The following is an 18455-nucleotide window of genomic DNA, read 5'->3' on the forward strand; positions in this document are numbered from 1 at the left end:
GCCCCCCATGGGACAACCTGATCACCTTGTCTCTATCCAGCGCTTAGAATGGCGTTTGACACATAGTAAGTGCTTAACAAATGCCAAAATTATTACTATCATTTAGGCAAGTCACTTCTCTGTGCCTCAGTTCCCTCATCTGGAAAATGGGGGTGAAGCCTGTGAGCCCCCCGACCTGATTACCTTGTCTCTATCCAGCACTTAGAACAGAGTTTGACACATAGTAAATGCTTAACAAATACCAAAATTAGTATTATTATTTAGGCAAGTCACTTCTCTGTGCCTCAGTTCCCTCATCTGGAAAATGGGGGTGAAGCCTGTGAGCCCCCCGACCTGATTACCTTGTCTCTATCCAGCGCCTGGAACAGCGTTTGCCACATAGTAAGCGCTTAACAAATACCAAAATTATTACTATTATTTAGGCAAGTCACTTCTCTGTGCCTCAGTTCCCTCACCTGGAAAATGGGGGTGAAGCCTGTGAGCCCCCCGACCTGATTACCTTGTCTCTATCCAGCGCTTAGAAAAGCATTTGCCACATAGTAAGCGCTTAACAAATACCAAAATTAGTATTATTACTTAGGCAAGTCACTTCTCTGTGCCTCAGTTCTCATCTGGAAAATGGGGGTGAAGCCTGTGAGCCCCCCGCTTAACAAATACCAAAATTATTACTATTATTTAGGCAAGTCACTTCTCTGTGACTCAGTTCCCTCGTCTGGAAAATGGGGGTGAAGCCTGTGAGCCCCCCGACCTGATTACCTTGTCTCTATCCAGCGCTTAGAACAGCGTCTGCCACATAGTAAGCGCTTCACAAATACCAAAATTATTGTTATTACTTAGGCAAGTCACTTCTCTGTGCCTCAGTTCCCTCATCTGGAAAATGGGGGTGAAGCCTGTGAGCCCCCCGACCTGATTACCTTGTCTCTATTCAGCGCTTAGAACGGCTTTTGCCACGTAGTAAGCGCTTCACAAATACCAAAATTATTATTAGTATTTAGGCAAGTCACTTCTCTGTGCCTCAGTTCCCTCATCTGGAAAATGGGGGTAAAGCCTGTGAGCCCCCCGACCTGATTACCTTGTCTCTATCCAGCGCTTAGAAAAGCGTTTGCCACATAGTAAGCACTTAACAAATACCAAAATTAGTATTATTACTTAGGCAAGTCACTTCTCTGTGCCTCAGTTCTCATCTGGAAAATGGGGGTGAAGCCTGTGAGCCCCCCGCTTAACAAATACCAAAATTATTACTATTATTTAGGCAAGTCACTTCTCTGTGACTCAGTTCCCTCGTCTGGAAAATGGGGGTGAAGCCTGTGAGCCCCCCGACCTGATTACCTTGTCTCTATCCAGCGCTTAGAACAGCGTTTGCCACATAGTAAGCGCTTCACAAATACCAAAATTATTGTTATTACTTAGGCAAGTCACTTCTCTGTGCCTCAGTTCCCTCATCTGGAAAATGGGGGTGAAGCCTGTGAGCCCCCCGACCTGATTACCTTGTCTCTATTCAGCGCTTAGAACGGCTTTTGCCACGTAGTAAGCGCTTCACAAATACCAAAATTATTATTAGTATTTAGGCAAGTCACTTCTCTGTGCCTCAGTTCCCTCATCTGGAAAATGGGGGTAAAGCCTCTGAGCCCCCCGACCTGATTACCTTGTCTCTATCCAGCGCTTAGAAAAGCGTTTGCCACATAGTAAGCGCTTAACAAATACCAAAATTAGTATTATTACTTAGGCAAGTCACTTCTCTGTGCCTCAGTTCTCATCTGGAAAATGGGGGTGAAGCCTGTGAGACCCCCGCTTAACAAATACCAAAATTATTACTATTATTTAGGCAAGTCACTTCTCTGTGCCTCAGTTCCCTCATCTGGAAAATGGGGGTGAAGCCTGTGAGCCCCTCGACCTGATTACCTTACCTTGTCTCTATCCAGCGCTTAGAAAAGCGTTTGCCACATTGTAAGCGCTTCACAAATACCAAAATTATTACTATTATTCAGGCAAGTCACTTCTCTGTGCCTCAGTTCCCTCATCTGGAAAATGGGGGTGAGCCCCCCGACCTGATTACCTTGTCTCTATCCAGCACTTGGAACGGCGTCTGCCACCTGGTAAGCGCTTAACAAATACCAAAATTATTACTATTATTCAGGCAAGTCACTTCTCTGTGCCTCAGTTCCCTCACCTGGAAAATGGGGGTGAAACCTGTGAGCCCCCCGATCTGATTACCTTGTCTCTATCCAGCGCTTAGAAAAGCGTTTGCCACATAGTAAGCGCTTCACAAATACCAAAATTATTACTATTATTCAGGCAAGTCACTTCTCTGTGCCTCAGTTCCCTCATCTGGAAAATGGGGGTGAAGCCTGTGAGCCCCCCGACCTGATTACCTTGTCTCTATCCAGCGCTTAGAAAAGCGTTTGCCACATAATAGGCGCTTAACAAATACCAAAATTAGTATTATTACTTAGGCAAGTCACTTCTCTGTGCCCCATCTGGAAAATGGGGGTGAAGCCTGTGAGCCCCCCGCTTAACAAATACCGAAATTATTATTATTATTTAGGCAAGTCACTTCTTGTGCCTCAGTTCCCTCATCTGGAAAATGGGGGTGAAGCCCGTGAGCCTCCCGTTAACAAATACCAAAATTATTACTATTATTTAGGCAAGTCACTTCTCTGCGCCTCAGGTCCCTCATCTGGAAAATGGGGGTGAAGCCTGTGAGCCCCACGTGGGACAACCTGATCCCCTTCTATCCCCCCCCCCCACAGCGCTTAGAACAGTGCTTGGCACCCAGTAAGCGCTTAAAAAATGCCAATATTATTATTGGGAGAGTACAAGTGGGCAACAGGGAGAGATAAAAAATATAAAAGAGGCTCCTACCTGGGCCGTTGGCGCTGAGCTTGGGGCCAACTCCTGAGGCAGGGGCCTCTCCTGGCCACCTGCGCGTGCGCGCTCCCGCCCGCCTGCGTGCGCGCCCCCGGCCTCCCCCTCCCCTCCGCGCGCGCGCGCTCCCGGCCACCTGCGTGCGCGCCCCCGGCCTCCCTCCCTCCCCGCGCGCGCGCGCACGCGCGCTCCCGGCCCCGCGGCGGTTCCGAAGGCGGGCGAGAGCCGGGAAATCTCGCGAGACTTGGGGGGGCGAGCGGGAGCGAGCCTGGGCCTGCTGCCCCTCTGAGGAGAAGGGCAGCCCAGGGGGAATCATTATTATTATTACTACTCCAGTACTTCTCTATAATAATAATAATGGCATTTATTGAGCGCTTAATAATAAAAATAATAATGGCATTTATTAATTTTAGACTGTGAGCCCACTGTTGGGTAGGGACTGTCTCTATATGTTGCCAACTTGGCCTTCCTAAGCGCTTAGTACAGTGCTCTACACACAGTAAGCGCTCAATAAATACGATTGTTGTTGTTGTTGGCTTTATGTTGCCGGCTTGTACTTCCCAAGCGCTTAGTACAGTGCTCTGCACATAGTAAGCGCTCAATAAATACGGTTGATTCCCTTCCCCGCTGCACCTGTATATATGTAAAAATATTTGTACATATTTATTACTCTATTTATTTTACTTGTACATATCTATTCTATTTATTTTATTTTGTTATTATGTTTGGTTTTGTTCTCCGTCTCCCCCTTTTAGACTGTGAGCCCACTGTTGGGTAGGGACTGTCTATATATTGCCAGCTTGTACTTCCCAAGCGCTTAGTACAGTGCTCTGCACACAGTAAGCGCTCAATAAAAACGATTGATTGATTATTAAGCGCTTACTATGTGCAAAGCACTGTTCGAAGCACTGGGGAGGTTACAGAGGTGATCAGGTGGTCCCATGGTGGGGGCTCACAGTCTTCATCCCCACTTTACAGATGAGGGAACTGAGGCACAGAGAAGTGAAGTGACTTGCCCAAAGTCGCACAGCTGACAGTTGGAAGAGCCAGGATTTGAACCCATGACCTCTGACTCCAAAGCCCGGGGTCTTTCCACTGAGCCACGCTCCTTACTCTGTGCAAAGCAGTTCTCTAGACTGTGAGCCCGCTGCTGGGACCGTCCCTATAATAATAATGATCAATCAATCATATTTATTGAGTGCTTACTGTGTGCAGAGCACTGTACTAAGCGCTTGGGAAGTACAAGTTGGCAACATATAGAGACGGGCCCTACCCAACAGCATGATGGCATTTATACAAGCGCTTAGTACAGTGCTCTGCACACAGTAAGTGCTCAATAAATACGATTGATTGATTAAGCGCTTACTATGTGCAAAGCACTGTTCTAAGCGCTGGGGAGGTTACAAGGTGATCAGGTAGTCCTACGGGGGGCTCACAGTCTTAATCCCCATTTTACAGATGAGAGAACTGAGGCACAGAGAATCAATCGTATTTATTGAGTGCTTACTGTGTGCTGATCACTGTACTAAGCGCTTGGGAAGTACAAGTTGGAAACATATAGAGAAGTTAAGTAACTTGCCCGAAGTCACACTGCTGACAATTGGCAAAGCCAGGATTTGAACCCATGACTTCTGACTCCAAAGCCTGGGCTCTTTCCACTGAGCCACGCTGCTTCTCCAATATGTTCTCTATATATTGCCAACTTGGACTTCCCAAGCGCTTAGTGCAGTGCTCTGCCCACAGTAAGCGCTCAATAAATACGATTGAATGAATGAATGTTCTAAGCACTGGGGAGGATACAAGGAGATCAGGTTGTCCCAAAGGGGGACCTCATAGTTTTAATCCCCATTTTACAGATGAGGTCACTGAGGCACAGAGAAGTTAGTTAAGTGATTTCCATGCTCTTGCCACTAGGACTCTGAAGTGCTTAGTACAGTGCTTTGCCGTCAGTCAATCAGTCTCCCAGTCAATCAGTCATATTTACTGAGCACGTATTGCGGGCAGAACATTCGTTCATTTAATCGTATTTATTGAGCACTTTTTGTGTGCAGAGCACTGTACTAAGCACTTGGGAGAGTATATTACAACAATAAACAGGCACATTCCCAGCCCACAATGGGCTTACAGTCTAGGCGGGGAAGACAGACATCAATACAAATAAATAAACGACAGTTATGGACGTAAGTGCTGTGGGGCTGGGAGGGGGGAAGAACAAAGGAAGCCAGAAGGACTCATCATCAATCGTATTTATTGAGCGCTTACTGTGTGCAGAGCACTGTACTAAGTGCTTGACTCAGAAGAGAGTGGGAGAAGAGGAAAAGGTGGGGCGGGGGGCTTAGTCTGGGAAGGCCTCTTGGAGAAGATGTGCCTTCAATAAGACTTTGAAGTGTGACGGGAGTAATTTGTCAGATTTGAGGAGGGAGAGCATTCCAGGCCAGGGGCAGGATATGGACTAGGGAACAGTGCTGGGAACAGTGCTTAGTACAGTGCTCTGCACACGGTAAGCGCTCAGTAAATATGACTGAATGAATGAATAAGTGAGACTATACAACAGAGCTGGTGGACACGTTCCCTACCCACAGTGAGTTTACAGTACGGAGGGGGACACACATTAATATAAAAAAATAAATTATGGATAGGTACATACCTACTGTGGGGCTGAGGGACTGGTGAAGGAACGGCGCCAATCCAAGAGCGAAGGCGACGCAGAAGAGCGGGAGAAGAAGAAAGGCCTTAGTACAGTGCTCTGCACACAGTAATTGTTTAATAAATACAATTGATCAGCCGAGTGATGGACTGATTAATTCAGCTTCCTGAGGGCAGGGAGGAGGCTTTGTATCTTTTCTTTTGGTGCCCTATCGACCTTTAGAACAGTGCTTTGCACATAGTAAGCCCTTAACAAATGCCATCATGATTATTATTATTTTTTAGCTTTCCTGCTGGAACATCATGCCCATTAGCGTGCTCTGCACCTCAGGAAGCTAGAGAGACCACAGACCACCAAAAAAGAGGTTGAAGTCTCCTCTCCCTTTCTCGTGGCATCTGCATCCTCCTTTCCTGCCACCACTGCGACTGCCCTTGAACCGACCATGGAGGGCCTTGTACCGATGCTAGTCATAGTAATAACTATGGTACTTGTTAAGTGCTTACACAGTCCCTGTCCCACATGGGGCTCACACTCTTGATCCCCATTTTACAGATGAGGTAACTGAGGCCCAGAGAAGTTAAGTGACTTGGTCAAGGTCACACAGCAGACGGAGGAGCCAGAATTAGAACCCAGGTCCTTCTGACTCTGACTCTATCCACTTGTCCTGCCAGATTGTTAATGATGTGCATATAGCTATACCTCTATTTGTTCTGACGATTTTGATACCCGTCTACATGTTTTGTTTTGTTGTCTGTCTCCCCCTTCTAGACTGTGAGCCCTTTGTTGGGTAGGGACTGTCTCTATATGTTGCTTACTTGTACGTCCCAAGCGCTTAGTCCAGTGCTCTGCACACAGTAAGCACTCAATAAATACGTTTGAATGAATGGATGAATGAATTAATTAATCTCTCTGAAGGACTTGACCCGATGGGGATGACAGTGTCACAGGCAAGGACAAGTCCTTTAAGCAGAAGTTGCTACTGCCATTTAGGTGGAGGCAAAGGTGGTAATAGTAGTAAAGAAAGGTATTTATTGAGCAGACTGTCCTCCAGTATGTAAGCTCCTGGGAAGGTAACTTATTTACCAATTCTGTTGTCTTGTAACCCCCCACCCCAAGCAGTTAGTACAGTGTTTTGCACCCAATAAGCACTTAATAAATACAATGGATTGATTGAGAACCTACTTGGTGTGGCAGTGCATTGTACTAAGAAGGGCTTGGGAGAGTAAACACAAGTATGATGAGCAGTGTAACCTAGTGGAAAGACCATAGGCTTGGGAGTCAGAGAAGGACCTGGGTTCTAATCCCAGCTTTGCCAGTTGCCTGCTTTGTAACCTCGGGCAAGACACTTAACTTTTCTGTGCTTCAGTTTCCTCATCTGTCAAAGGGAGAGTCAATGTTTTCTAGATTGTGAGGCCCATGTGGGGTTGGAAATGTGTCCAATCCGATTAACCCCGGCACTTGGAATAGTGCTTGACACACAGTGCTTGACATAAAATGTTTACAAACAGGGTGATCAGAATAAACTGATTGTACAATCCATTATACATCTGTACTTAGGTGTTGAGAGAGGGTATAGATAAATAGGTATGTAAGTGCTAAAAGTGGCAGGTACATTGATGTGACTTGGACTTTAGGAGTTACTGGAGGAAGTCTGGGAGGAGGTGGGATTCATTTGAAGGTGGAGAGAGCTTTTATCTGTTGGGGCTGGGAAGATGTGGGGAAGAGTTCCAGGTAGGCGGAACAAAATGAGTGAAGGGATGAAGGCAGGAGAATCAAGAGTGAGATACAGCTAGAAGTTTTGATTGGGAGGAACAAGGATAGCGAGTAGGAGAATATCAGATGAAGAGGGCTGATGGAAAGATGAAGAGAATTGGTGGAGAACCTTGAAACTGATTGTGAGCAATTTTAGCAGGAGGATTTTGCAACTTTTCTTTCCATCCTCTTTCCTTTCCCCAGTTCTTCTTCTCTCCGTCCCCCTACTCCCTTTTTGTTCCTGTTTCAAGCCCCCCACCCCATCAGGTGACCAAAATGCTGGAGGAATCAAGTAACTGGAAGGTGGTCATTTACCCATTAGGAAACGGATGTAGAAATACTGTTCCTCCACTCTAGAGCTGATGAGGCCCACTATAATATTGTAAAGCATTTTAAAGTCCTCAAAATGAAAGAGTCTGTCACAATATACTATAGCCTGTTAATTCTCTTTTCATTTAAATCTGCTACCCAAGGCCTCAGATTAAGTGGAGCACCGTGGCCTAGTGGAAAGAGCACATGTCTGGGAGTCAGAGGACCTGGGTTCTATTCCCGGCTTCATCACTTGCTTGCTGCGTGACCTTGGCCAAGTCACTTAACTTCTCACTGGGCTAGATGCAAGTTAATTCATTCATGCAATCGCATTTATTGAGTGCTTACAGTATGCAGAGCACTGTACTAGTCCCAACCCCAAACAGGGATCACAATCTAAGAGGAATAGAAAGCAAGCCTATTAAAGTGAGGAAACAGGCTCAGAGAGGTTACGTGACTTGTCTAAGGTCCTTCGGAAGGCCAGTAGTCAAGCTGGGATAAGAACCCAGACCTCCTGACTCTAGTCCCATATGATTTCCCCTAGGCCATTCTGCTTCCCCTGAGGCAGAGAAAGGCAGATCTATTTAGGCAGTGGGAAGTCAACCTAAATTTAGCAGCACTGATTGCTAGTCCTAAAGCATGGTAATGTGGGCCCAATCCTCTCTGCTTCCTTCCCGATGTCTCCACAGATCAGCCTCACACTTCGGGGAACTCCATCAGGGAAAGTCTCTGCTCGGAAGAAGAAGCCCCTGGCCCTTGGCAAAACTAGGATAAGTGTCGTAAGCCAGGTTAAATCTCTCCCCAAACCAGTCATTTTCAAAACAGAAATGGCTAACCTCCAAACCAGGGACTGTAACCCCAAGCTGCTCAAATGAGTCATTTATCCGTGCTGGTACCTGCATGTTCAGCTAGGATCCTCAGACACGTCTCCTAAGTTCAACTACAAAGCCTGTCCCCAGTTCTTGCTGCTGATTTTTGGCAAACGTTGACACTTTTGGAATGTTACTCTATTAAAATGATTCACAATTTGAGAAAAAAAAAGTAGGAATCACATTTTTTTCATCTCCTTTGGCGGGGCACTTCTTGCAAGCCCAAAGAACTTGCCGCTGAAACCAAGCACGTCCAGGGAGAGATGTTCGAGATTCTCTAATTAAATTGCCTTTAAAAATCATGATGTTATTAAGAATTGTGCTAGTTGATAAGCATTTACTATGTGCCAAGCACTGTACTAAGAGGTGGGGTAGATACAATTTCTAATTACCGTTAATTGAGGCCAGAAAACCTGTTAACCCTGTGTTGGTAAAAACATTCCCAGTCCCCAAGGAACAGACTGTAAGATCTAGAGGGAGACACTGACATTAAAATAAATAAATTACAGATCTGTACCTAGGTGTCGTGGGGTTGAAGGTGGGGTGACTATCAAATGCTTTAAGGGAACACATCGCAAGTGCATAGGTGACGTGGAGGGGAGAGGGAAAAAGAGGGATTAAGTGGGGAAGTCTTCTTGGAAGAGATTCGGATCTAATAAGGGTTTTGAAGGTAGGGAGAGTGGTGGTCTGGCATATATGGAGAGGGAGGCCACAGTGAGGATGGGGGCAAGAGGTCACCAGTGAGATAGACAAGATTTAGATACATTAAGTAGGTTGGTGTTAAAAGAGCGAAGTGTGTGGGCTGGGTTGTAGTAAAAGATTAGTGAGGTAAGATAGGAGAGGGTGAGCTGATTGAGTGCTTTAAAGCTGATGGTGAGGAGTTTCTGCTTCATGTGAAGGTGGATGGTAAACCACTGGAGGTTCTTGAGGGAGATGTGGACCAAACTCTTTTTTTTTAGAAAAATGATCCAGGCAGTGAAGCAAAATATCAATCAATCAATCAATTGTATTTATTGAGCATTTACTGTGTGCAGAACACTGTACTAAGTGCTTGGGAAGTACAAGTTGGCAACATATAGAGACAGTCCCTACCCAACAGTGGGCTCACAGTCTAGAAGGGGGAGACAGAGAACAAAACCAAACATATTAACAAAATAAAATAAATAGAATAGATATGTACAAGTAAAATAAATAAATAGAGTAGTAAATATGTACAAACATATATACATATATACAGGTGCTGTGGGGAAGGGAAGGAGGTAAGACGGGGGATGGAGAGGGGGACGAGAGGGAGAGAAAGGAGGGGGTTCAGTCTGGGAAGGCCTCCTGGAGGAGGTGAGTTCTCAGTAGGGCCTTGAAGGGAGGAAGAGAGCTAGCTTGGCGGATGTTGGGAGGGAGGGCATTTCCGGCCAGAGGGATGACGTGAGCTGGGGGTCGAAAGCGGGATAGGCGAGAACGAGGCATCGTGAGGAGAGTAGTGGCAGAGGAGTGGAGGGTGCGGGCTGGGCTGGAGAAGGAGAGAAGGGAAGTGAGGTAGGAGGGGGCGAGGTGATGGACAGCCTTGAAGCCCAGGGTGAGGAGTTTCTGCCTGATGCGCAGATTGATTGGTAGCACTGGAGATTTTTGAGGAGGGGAGTAATATGCCCCTCCTCAACTTGAACATGAACATGAACCGGAATGGGGAGTGACTGAAGGTAGGGAGGTCAGCGAGGAGTCTGATGTAGTAGTCAAGGGGGAAAATGGTAAGTGCTTGGATCAGTTTGGATGGAGAGGAAGGACAGATTTAGTGATGCACAGGTAGAAGCACCAGGATTTAGTGACCAGCAGGGGAGGCCCCAGAAAGTGCTTCCTTCTTTGCCATGAAGGCCGTGCCATTCATTCATTCATTCATTCAATCATATTTATTGAACACTTAACTGTGTGCAGAGTACTGTACTAAGTGCTTGGGAAGTACAAGTTGGCAACATATAGACATGGTCCCTACCCAACAACAGGCTCACAGTCTAGAAGGGGCTGTCACAAGACACGTGGCACATGACATCATCAGGCTATGTGGGACCCACAGCCACACCGAAATCACCACCGTTGCTAAGCGTAGTTTGGTATCATAGAGACATATTAACTACCTGCTGGTGCTCAGAAGGTCAAAAATCTGCTCGGGATATTAGCCGTTGCTCAAGTAGCCATTCCTTTTTCTTTTTTCTTTGCTCACGTTGTTCATCTCTTTCTACATCCTTCAGCAGCTGCTCCACACAAAGCCTGGAGCAGAGCCTGGGGGGGTTGTCACCCTTTCCCCACAACTCCCCAGGCTCATCCCAGCTTTGGAGGACCCGAGTGTCGAGGCCTGGGTGGGGCCTAGCGAAACAGGGTCAGTGCTGGGCCAGAGAGGGTAAGAGGTGGATGGGGAGAGAGACAGGGGACCAGCACTGTGAGGGAGGGAGGATGGGACAGAGGGGAGCATTGGGTTGAGTCTCCTTTAACTTAACTGGATGAGGAAACAACTTTGAAGGAGGGCAGAGCAAGGTGGGGTGGGATGCTTTGACTGTAAAAATAACAATAACGGCATTTGTTAAGCCCTTACTATGTGCCAGGCACTGTACTAAGCTCTGGGGTAGGTACAAAATAATAATAATAATTATGGTATTTGTTAAGCACTTAGTATGTGCAAAGCACTGTTCTAAGTGCTGGGGTTGGTACGAGGTAATCGGATTGTCCCACATGGGGCTCACAGTTTTAATCCCCATTTTACAGATGAGGTAACTGAGGCACAGAGAAGTTAAGCGACTTGCTCGAAGTCACACAGCTGATATGTGGTGGAGCTGGGATTAAAACCCTTGACCTCTGACTCCTAAACCCAGGCTCTTTCCACTAAGCCATGTTGCTTCTCTAATCTAATTGGGTTGGACACAGTGCCTGCCCCCCATAGGGCTCAAAGTCTTTATCCCCATTTTACAGATGAGGAAACAGAGGCACAGAGAAATTAAGCGAATTGCCCAAGGTCACCCAGCAGATGTGGCAGAACTGCGATTAGAACTCGGGTCTTGCGATTCCCAGGCCCGTGATCTTTCCACTAGACCACACTGCTTCTGTAGACTGCAGACTGTAGTCTAGTCTGCATGCTCACTGTGGGCAGGGAACGTGTCTACCAACTGTAATATTGTACTTTCCCAAGTGTTTAGTACAGTGCTCTGCACATAGTAAATGCTCGATAAATATAATTGATGGATTGATTGACTAAAAAAATAAAGGCTTATCTGTGAGACAGCCATGGCAACAGGGAGATTTCTGGTCTAAGCCAACTTCACCCAATCCACATGACTTTGATGCTTATTTAATGTAGATTTGTACTGGGAAAAAGGAGCCCACCACTCGGAAAAGGATTCACGGTCACTTGACTTCATGCTCTGATGACTGTGGTATTTATGAAGTGCTTAATCTGTGTCAAGCAATATTTTACTAAAGACTGGGGTAGATACAAATTAATCAGGTCAGACACAGTCCCTGCCCTACATGTCCAAGTAGGAGTGAGAACAGGTTTTGAACCTCCATTTTGCAGTTTAGAGAAGTTAAGTGACTTTTCCCTCTCCCTTAAGAAAACAATGTGGCCTAGTGGAGCAAACTTGGGCCTGAGAGTCAGAAGACTTGGATTCTAATCCCGGCTCTGCCGCTGCTTACTGTGTGACCTTGGGCAAGTCACTTAAATTCTCTGTGCTTATTATCATTTATCTATCCCAGCACTTTGAACAGTCCTTTGAACATAATAAGCACTTAACAAATACCAATTATTATTATTATTCAGAGGTGGGAGTTGCTCTCTCTACAATATAACCACTCAGTGATTTCTCAAATTCCAGGAGATTGAACAAAGAACAAAATAGAAGCACTTTACATGTAATAAATGGCAGAACTATCTATTTATTTTGTTGTGTGGTATCCAACACCTCCACCCTCACCACTCCAATATATAATAGGACATTATTTCAACATCCAGCAGGTAGGAAGTGCAAGATGAGTCCAAAATGTGACAGCACTGCTAAATAAAATAACTGCTAAATAAATAATCTGTTTTTACAACAGATACAGCTAAGGGAGAAGATTCTAATGGGATAACTATCCAAGCTTTGGCAGAAAATGGATTATGGCTACCTCTGTAATAATAACTGCAGTACTTGTTAGCACTTACTATGTGCTAAGCACTGGTCTAAGCATTAGGGTAGGTAGAAGTTAATCAGTCTGGATGCAGTCTCTCTCCCACATGGGGCTCACAATCTAAATAGGAAGGATTAGGATTTAATCTCCATTTTACAGATGAGGTAACTGAGACTCAAAGCAGTGAAATGACTTTTCCAAGATAACACAGCAGACCCATGACAGAGCCAAGATTAGAACCCAGGTCCTCTGATTCCCAGGCCCACGCTCTTTCCACTCGAACGTGCTGATTATTCTCAACAGAGTAAGGAAATTTGATTTGCAGAACAAAATAGAAAACTACAAAATCCTGTGATCTTGGCAATCAAACTAAAGCTAACTCTCCAACTGAAGAATTAGGCCATCTTCAACAGCTTGAGATAGTTGGTCAGTAAAGTCTATTAACAGTATAAGCCTAGTGTAATGTGACAAAACATTCTGCTCAAAATGATGGTCATGAATTTGGGGGATCTGTTCCACTATCCAAAAATGGTAATGGGTGCCATTCCCCCATCTAGACTGTGAGCCCGTTGTTGGGTCTCTATATGTTGCCAACTTGTACTTCCTAAGTGCTTAGTACAGTGCTCTGCACACAGTAAGCACTCAATAAATACGATTGAATGAATGAATGAATTTTTGGTTTTGGATCACACTGACTGTGATCTTCGTTGCCCTTCAAAATAGGAAAAATACTGGCGTCCATATCAAAGTCTCCACATGGGCCAGTAGTTTGGGAAGACCAGAGGTCTCCCTGAGGTCTCTGGGGGGTGGCTCTGGTGGTGGGGTGGGGGGGGAGGGGAATGAGGCTCTGGAGTTTTTAAAAATGGAAAGGAATAGGAAAGATCAAAAAACCTCCATAAATGTCATCCAGAGCCCACATGAGCCCAGAATCCAATGGGCAAAGCAAATGTGACCACAAGCCAGAGGAGCTTGAGATGGGAGACAAGGTCACTGAGCAGCAGCTCAGGTAAATAATGGAGGGAAGGACCTGTGTAGGGCCATAATTCATTCATTCAATTATATTTATTGAGTGCTTACTATGTGCAGAACACTGTACTAAGCGCTTGAGCACTGTACTAAGCACTTGAATGTGTGACTCCATCCGGGGCCAGACACAGAAGCTGCCCTGTCACATGCCCATGGGACTTCCCTTTAGTGCGAGCCCAAGAAGAATTAAGGAGACACCAGCAAGGGGTGAGGCCTGCTTAGCCCTACGTGAGACCATCTGATCACCTTGTAACCTCCCCAGCACTTAGAACAGTGCTTTGCACATAGTAAGCGCTTAATAAATGCTATTATTATTATTATTATTATTATTATTATTATTGTTATTATTATTTAGAATGAAGGAAGCTGCACAGACCCAAATTAGGCTTTCACTGCTATTGAGCTTTGCTGAATAGTTATCCTGAGCCCTGGAAAACGATCTGATTCTTCAGTTAGAGGGACAGACTTACTATAAATCATACACTTTTACAACACATAATTTTTAGAGCTTTATTGAGTTCTTGGGAAGTCATTACAGGATCAAGTATTGTCTTATATCAGATTTCATAACAAATGTATTTTTATTTTGATTCAGAAAGTCAGCTATTGTGTTTGGGGTTATGTCTGTCCCTTTCATTAGCCAAAAATCTCTATTATTGAGCATTTTCTGTTTCGAGAGTGACTGGAAAGTTTGCCCTGCCTTACCCCAGTTTCAGCAAAACACTGAGGCTGTTTTCCGTAAGAAGACTTCTTTGTGGAAGTGTTTTGATTAGCGTTTTATCACTTTGCTACTACTCTACTACTTGTACCACCGCTATTACTATGACTTACCACTTCTGTAAAGCGTTACTGTCCCCAACCTTACCCTCTTCCTCCTGGGGGAATAAAGGTCTTCATTTTCTTAAATGCTCACTGTAATTTACCAGGATCTGGTGATAGAAAATACTTGGGTAAGTCTGTGTTTCTTTACATAACTTCTCATTGTTTTACCAATCCTCCCGTCTTTGAGGGTTATATTTTTGTTTGTTGTTGTAGAGTCAGAAATGGTTTTATGTTCTGTTTAGAAGACTGAATGATGCCATTTACATTCAAACTTCAGTAACTGTTTGGGAATGTATTGATTAGGTTTTTCCCTTACCAGAGTATGTCAGCGCTTAGAACAGTGCTTTGCACATGGTAAGTGCTTAACAAATACCATTATTATTATTATTATTATTGTTATTATGTCATGAGTTTCTTGTTGCCATTGCTTTATGTGGGTGTAGGTTTGCCTAGGCAGGCTTTTTCTTATTAACTGCTTCAAATGCATTCCTCCCTATCCCTATCCATCTCCTATCAGTGGCAAACTTCATAAGAGCATGGACCAGAGTTCTAATTCTGGCTTTCCCGCTTGCTTGCCGTGTGACCTTGGGAAGGGCGGGAGTCCAGTCTTCCTGCTCTGAGCTGGACCAGCCCACTGATGATTGTTTTATTACCTCCACTCCACCCCACCCCACCGCCTCTTTCCACTCCCCCTCTCCTCGTACAGCTGTGGCTGCCATTGTGATATAATGATTCATGCAGTCACTTCCATTCTTTTTCCTCCACCAAGAGGAAAAACCAAAACAATAAATGTGCCTAGAAATAAATTAGAGGTTAATAGTAAGTAGAAATTGTTGATTCCTAATGTTAACATAACAAGAAATAGGCAGAAGGTAAAACTGATATTCCCCAGTAAAAAAAAAAAAAATTAAAGTGTTTAGAAAAGGATAAAAATCTAAATAATAATAATAATAATGATAGCATTTATTAAGCGCTTACTATGTGCAAAGCACTGTTCTAAGTGCTGGGGAGGTTACAAGGTGATCAGGTTGTCCCGTGGGGGGTTCACAGTCTTAATCCCCATTTTACAGAGGAGGTAACTGAGACACAGAGAAGTTAAGTGACTTGCCCAAAGTCACACAGCTGGCAATGGAAAGCCCATGCTCTTTCCACTGAGCCACGCTGCTTCAATATTGATGATAATATTGATTATATTATTGATGATAAATAAATATGATAAATAAAATAAATATTGAAGATATCCTTTTTTCACATTGATCTCATTTCTACAATATACAATAGCACTGCCTAACAAAATGATTCTTAGTAATTTGATGCTTTTTCTTGCACTCTAAAAAAAGATCATGTCAGGTTTCTAGGTGGAGTATATTTACGGAAGGGGTATGATCTAGTAGTTAAAGCACAGGCATGGGAGTCAGAAGAACCTGGGTTCTAATTTCAACTCTGTCACTTGTCTGCTATGTGACCTTCGGTAAGTGATGCCACTTCTCTGTGCCTCAGTTACCTCATCTGTAAAATGGGGATTAAGACTGTGAAACCCATGTGGGACATGGACTGTGTCCAACCTGCTTAACTTGTAACTACCCCAGAGTTAAGAACAGTGCCTGGCACATAGTTAGAGCTTAACAAATACTATCAGTTTTTTTTAATGAGTGAAAGGCTTTAAGAATGCAGCCATACATGTAGCCAAGAGAACACTAGCAAAGGAATTCCACCTTCATATGTCATATATTAAAGCCATAGATTTTGCCTTTAATTTGGACGTGAAAAGGACTCATCAATTTGAATTTAATATGAAGAAGCTAGTCATAGACTTGTAGTAACAGTAATTGCTTTTATTAAGTGCTTACTGTGTGCAGAGGGAATTAGACATAATAATAATTAAAATATTTATTTTAGGGTTAGGTTGTACAGTGATTATACTGTATGTCTGAACCCCCAAGGAGAAACATAATCACTTTCTATTTCAAGGAACTGATAATAATATCAGTTGAAGAATATCCCTAATGTTTCGGGAGATGCTCTGTTTTTCCTGTCTCCCTGGATAGCCATGTCATGTACAAAATCAATGGCATTTACTGATGGTTTACTGTGTTCAGAGCACTGAACTAACATTTGTGAAAGTACAGAAAAACAGAGTTGGTAGACACGTTCCTGCCCCCAAAGAGCTTACAGGTCTACAGGGGAAGATGGACATCAAAATAAACTACCATTGCCCCTTGTTGTCAGATAAAGCTAGCTCCTACCATAAATCCTGAGGCTCCCCAATCTTCAGTACTGGAAGTCCTCAAAATGGACAAGCTCGCTTAATAACTGTGATATTTGTTAAACACTTACTATGTACCATGCCCTGTACTAAGTGCTGGGGCGAGTACAAGCAAATCAGGTTGGACAGAGTCCCTGTTCCACATGGGATTCACAGTCTTAATCTCCACTTTTTACTGTGGGGTAACTGAGGCTCCAAGAAGTGAACTCACCCAGGGTCACACAGATGAAAAGCGGCAGAGCAGAACCCAAGTCCTTCTGACTTCAGGTCCGTGCTTTATCCGCTACTCCATGCTCATTGGCAAGAGGGATATCAATATGGTTTATTATTCATTCACTCAGTCAGTCGTATTTATTGAGCACTTACTGTGTGCAGAGCACTGTACTAAGCGCTTGGGAAGTACAAGTTGGCAATATATAGAGACAGTCCCTACCCAACAATGGGCTCACAGTCTGTTAGGTCAGAGCACAATCGCCCAAAGAGACCACACTGGTCCCCACTTCCTCTTTGGGTCACCAGAAAGAAGGGCCACCTGATGCTGCAGATGGTCCTGGGTTTGGTGACGGTCCCCGTGGTGGCAGCGGGTCCCCCATGAGCCACGGTGGCCATTCTGTGTGGGGGTGCTAATCTGCGGTGACATCTCTCTCCCACGAGTGGCACCACTCCTTGGTCTAAATGTTCATTTTCCTCAGTGCTTTAAAGTGCTAAATATTCATTTTCTCTATTACTGAAGGTGGGGACAGAGTTACCCTCTGGCTGGGGGCTTACAAGCTTTCTTTCTGGGGATGGATGGATGGACAGACTCAGACACACACAGTAGCTTTCTTTCTGGGAATGGCTGGATTGAGAAGCATCATGCCTTAGTGGATGAACTCCACCAATTGTCAGCTGTGTGACTTTGGGCAAGTCACTTCACTTCTCTGTGCCTCAGTTACCTCATCTGTAAAATGGGGATTAAGACTGTGAGCCGCACGTGGGACAACCTGATCACCTTGTAACCTCCCCAGTGCTTAGAACAGTGCTTTGCACATAGTAAGTGCTTAATAAATGCCATCATTATTATTATTATAAAGCCCGGGACTGGGAATCAGAAGAACCTGGTTTCTAATCCCAGATCCATAACTTGTCTGCTGTGTGACCTTGGGCAAGTCACTTCACTTCTCTGGGCCTCAGAGACCTCATCTGGAAAATGGGGATTAAGACTGTGAGCCCCATGTAGGACACAGACTGTGTCCGACCTGATTAACTCGCATCTACCTCAGTGCTTGGAACATAGAAAGTCTAACAAGTACTATAATAATAATAATAATAATAAATATAATAATAATTATTATTATTACTAGGACACTCTCAGGGTTGCACCTGGAGAGTTTCCAGTACTCTACCAGTCAGGACTACAGGAGGGAGAGTCAAGCAGAGGCATTCCCATTCCATTCCTAGTTTGGGCAGTGGCTAGTGAGTGGAAGGCAATCTGCTACAAGTCAAAACTCACCTGTGCTGGGCAGCAGCAGCGTGGGAGAGAGTCGAGGGTGGAGACTCAAGTTTACAGCGCGGACGGAGGCAATGGTAAACCACTTCCATATTTTTTCCAAGAAAATTCTATGGATACACTACCAGAATGATTGCAGATGGAAGTGGGGCATTCTGGGAGAGATGTGTCCATGGCGTCACTATGGGTCGGACACAATTCGACAGCATAAAACAACAACAATTATTATCGGGGGACTCAGATATACTACACTAGCTTTCT

General features: G+C 44.7%; 1 protein-coding gene and 1 non-coding gene across 2 annotated transcripts in view; one reads left to right on the top strand and one right to left on the bottom strand.

Annotated features, from left to right (window-relative positions):
- Positions 1-2927, bottom strand: part of FZD6 (frizzled class receptor 6) — a 51606-nt gene extending 48679 nt beyond the window's left edge. Inside the window, 1 exon segment of the mRNA XM_038745323.1 lies at positions 2863-2927. The gene's annotated coding sequence lies outside the window, so the exon portion shown is untranslated.
- Positions 2928-18049: 15122 nt separating this feature from the next.
- LOC119927884 lies at positions 18050-18187 on the top strand. Its single transcript, XR_005450850.1, has one exon. It is a non-coding gene; the product is annotated as a small nucleolar RNA SNORA7 (small nucleolar RNA).
- Positions 18188-18455: the final 268 nt, after the last annotated feature.

Source organism: Tachyglossus aculeatus, chromosome 4 (genome assembly GCF_015852505.1).
Source record: "Tachyglossus aculeatus isolate mTacAcu1 chromosome 4, mTacAcu1.pri, whole genome shotgun sequence".
Lineage (NCBI taxonomy): Eukaryota > Metazoa > Chordata > Mammalia > Monotremata > Tachyglossidae > Tachyglossus > Tachyglossus aculeatus.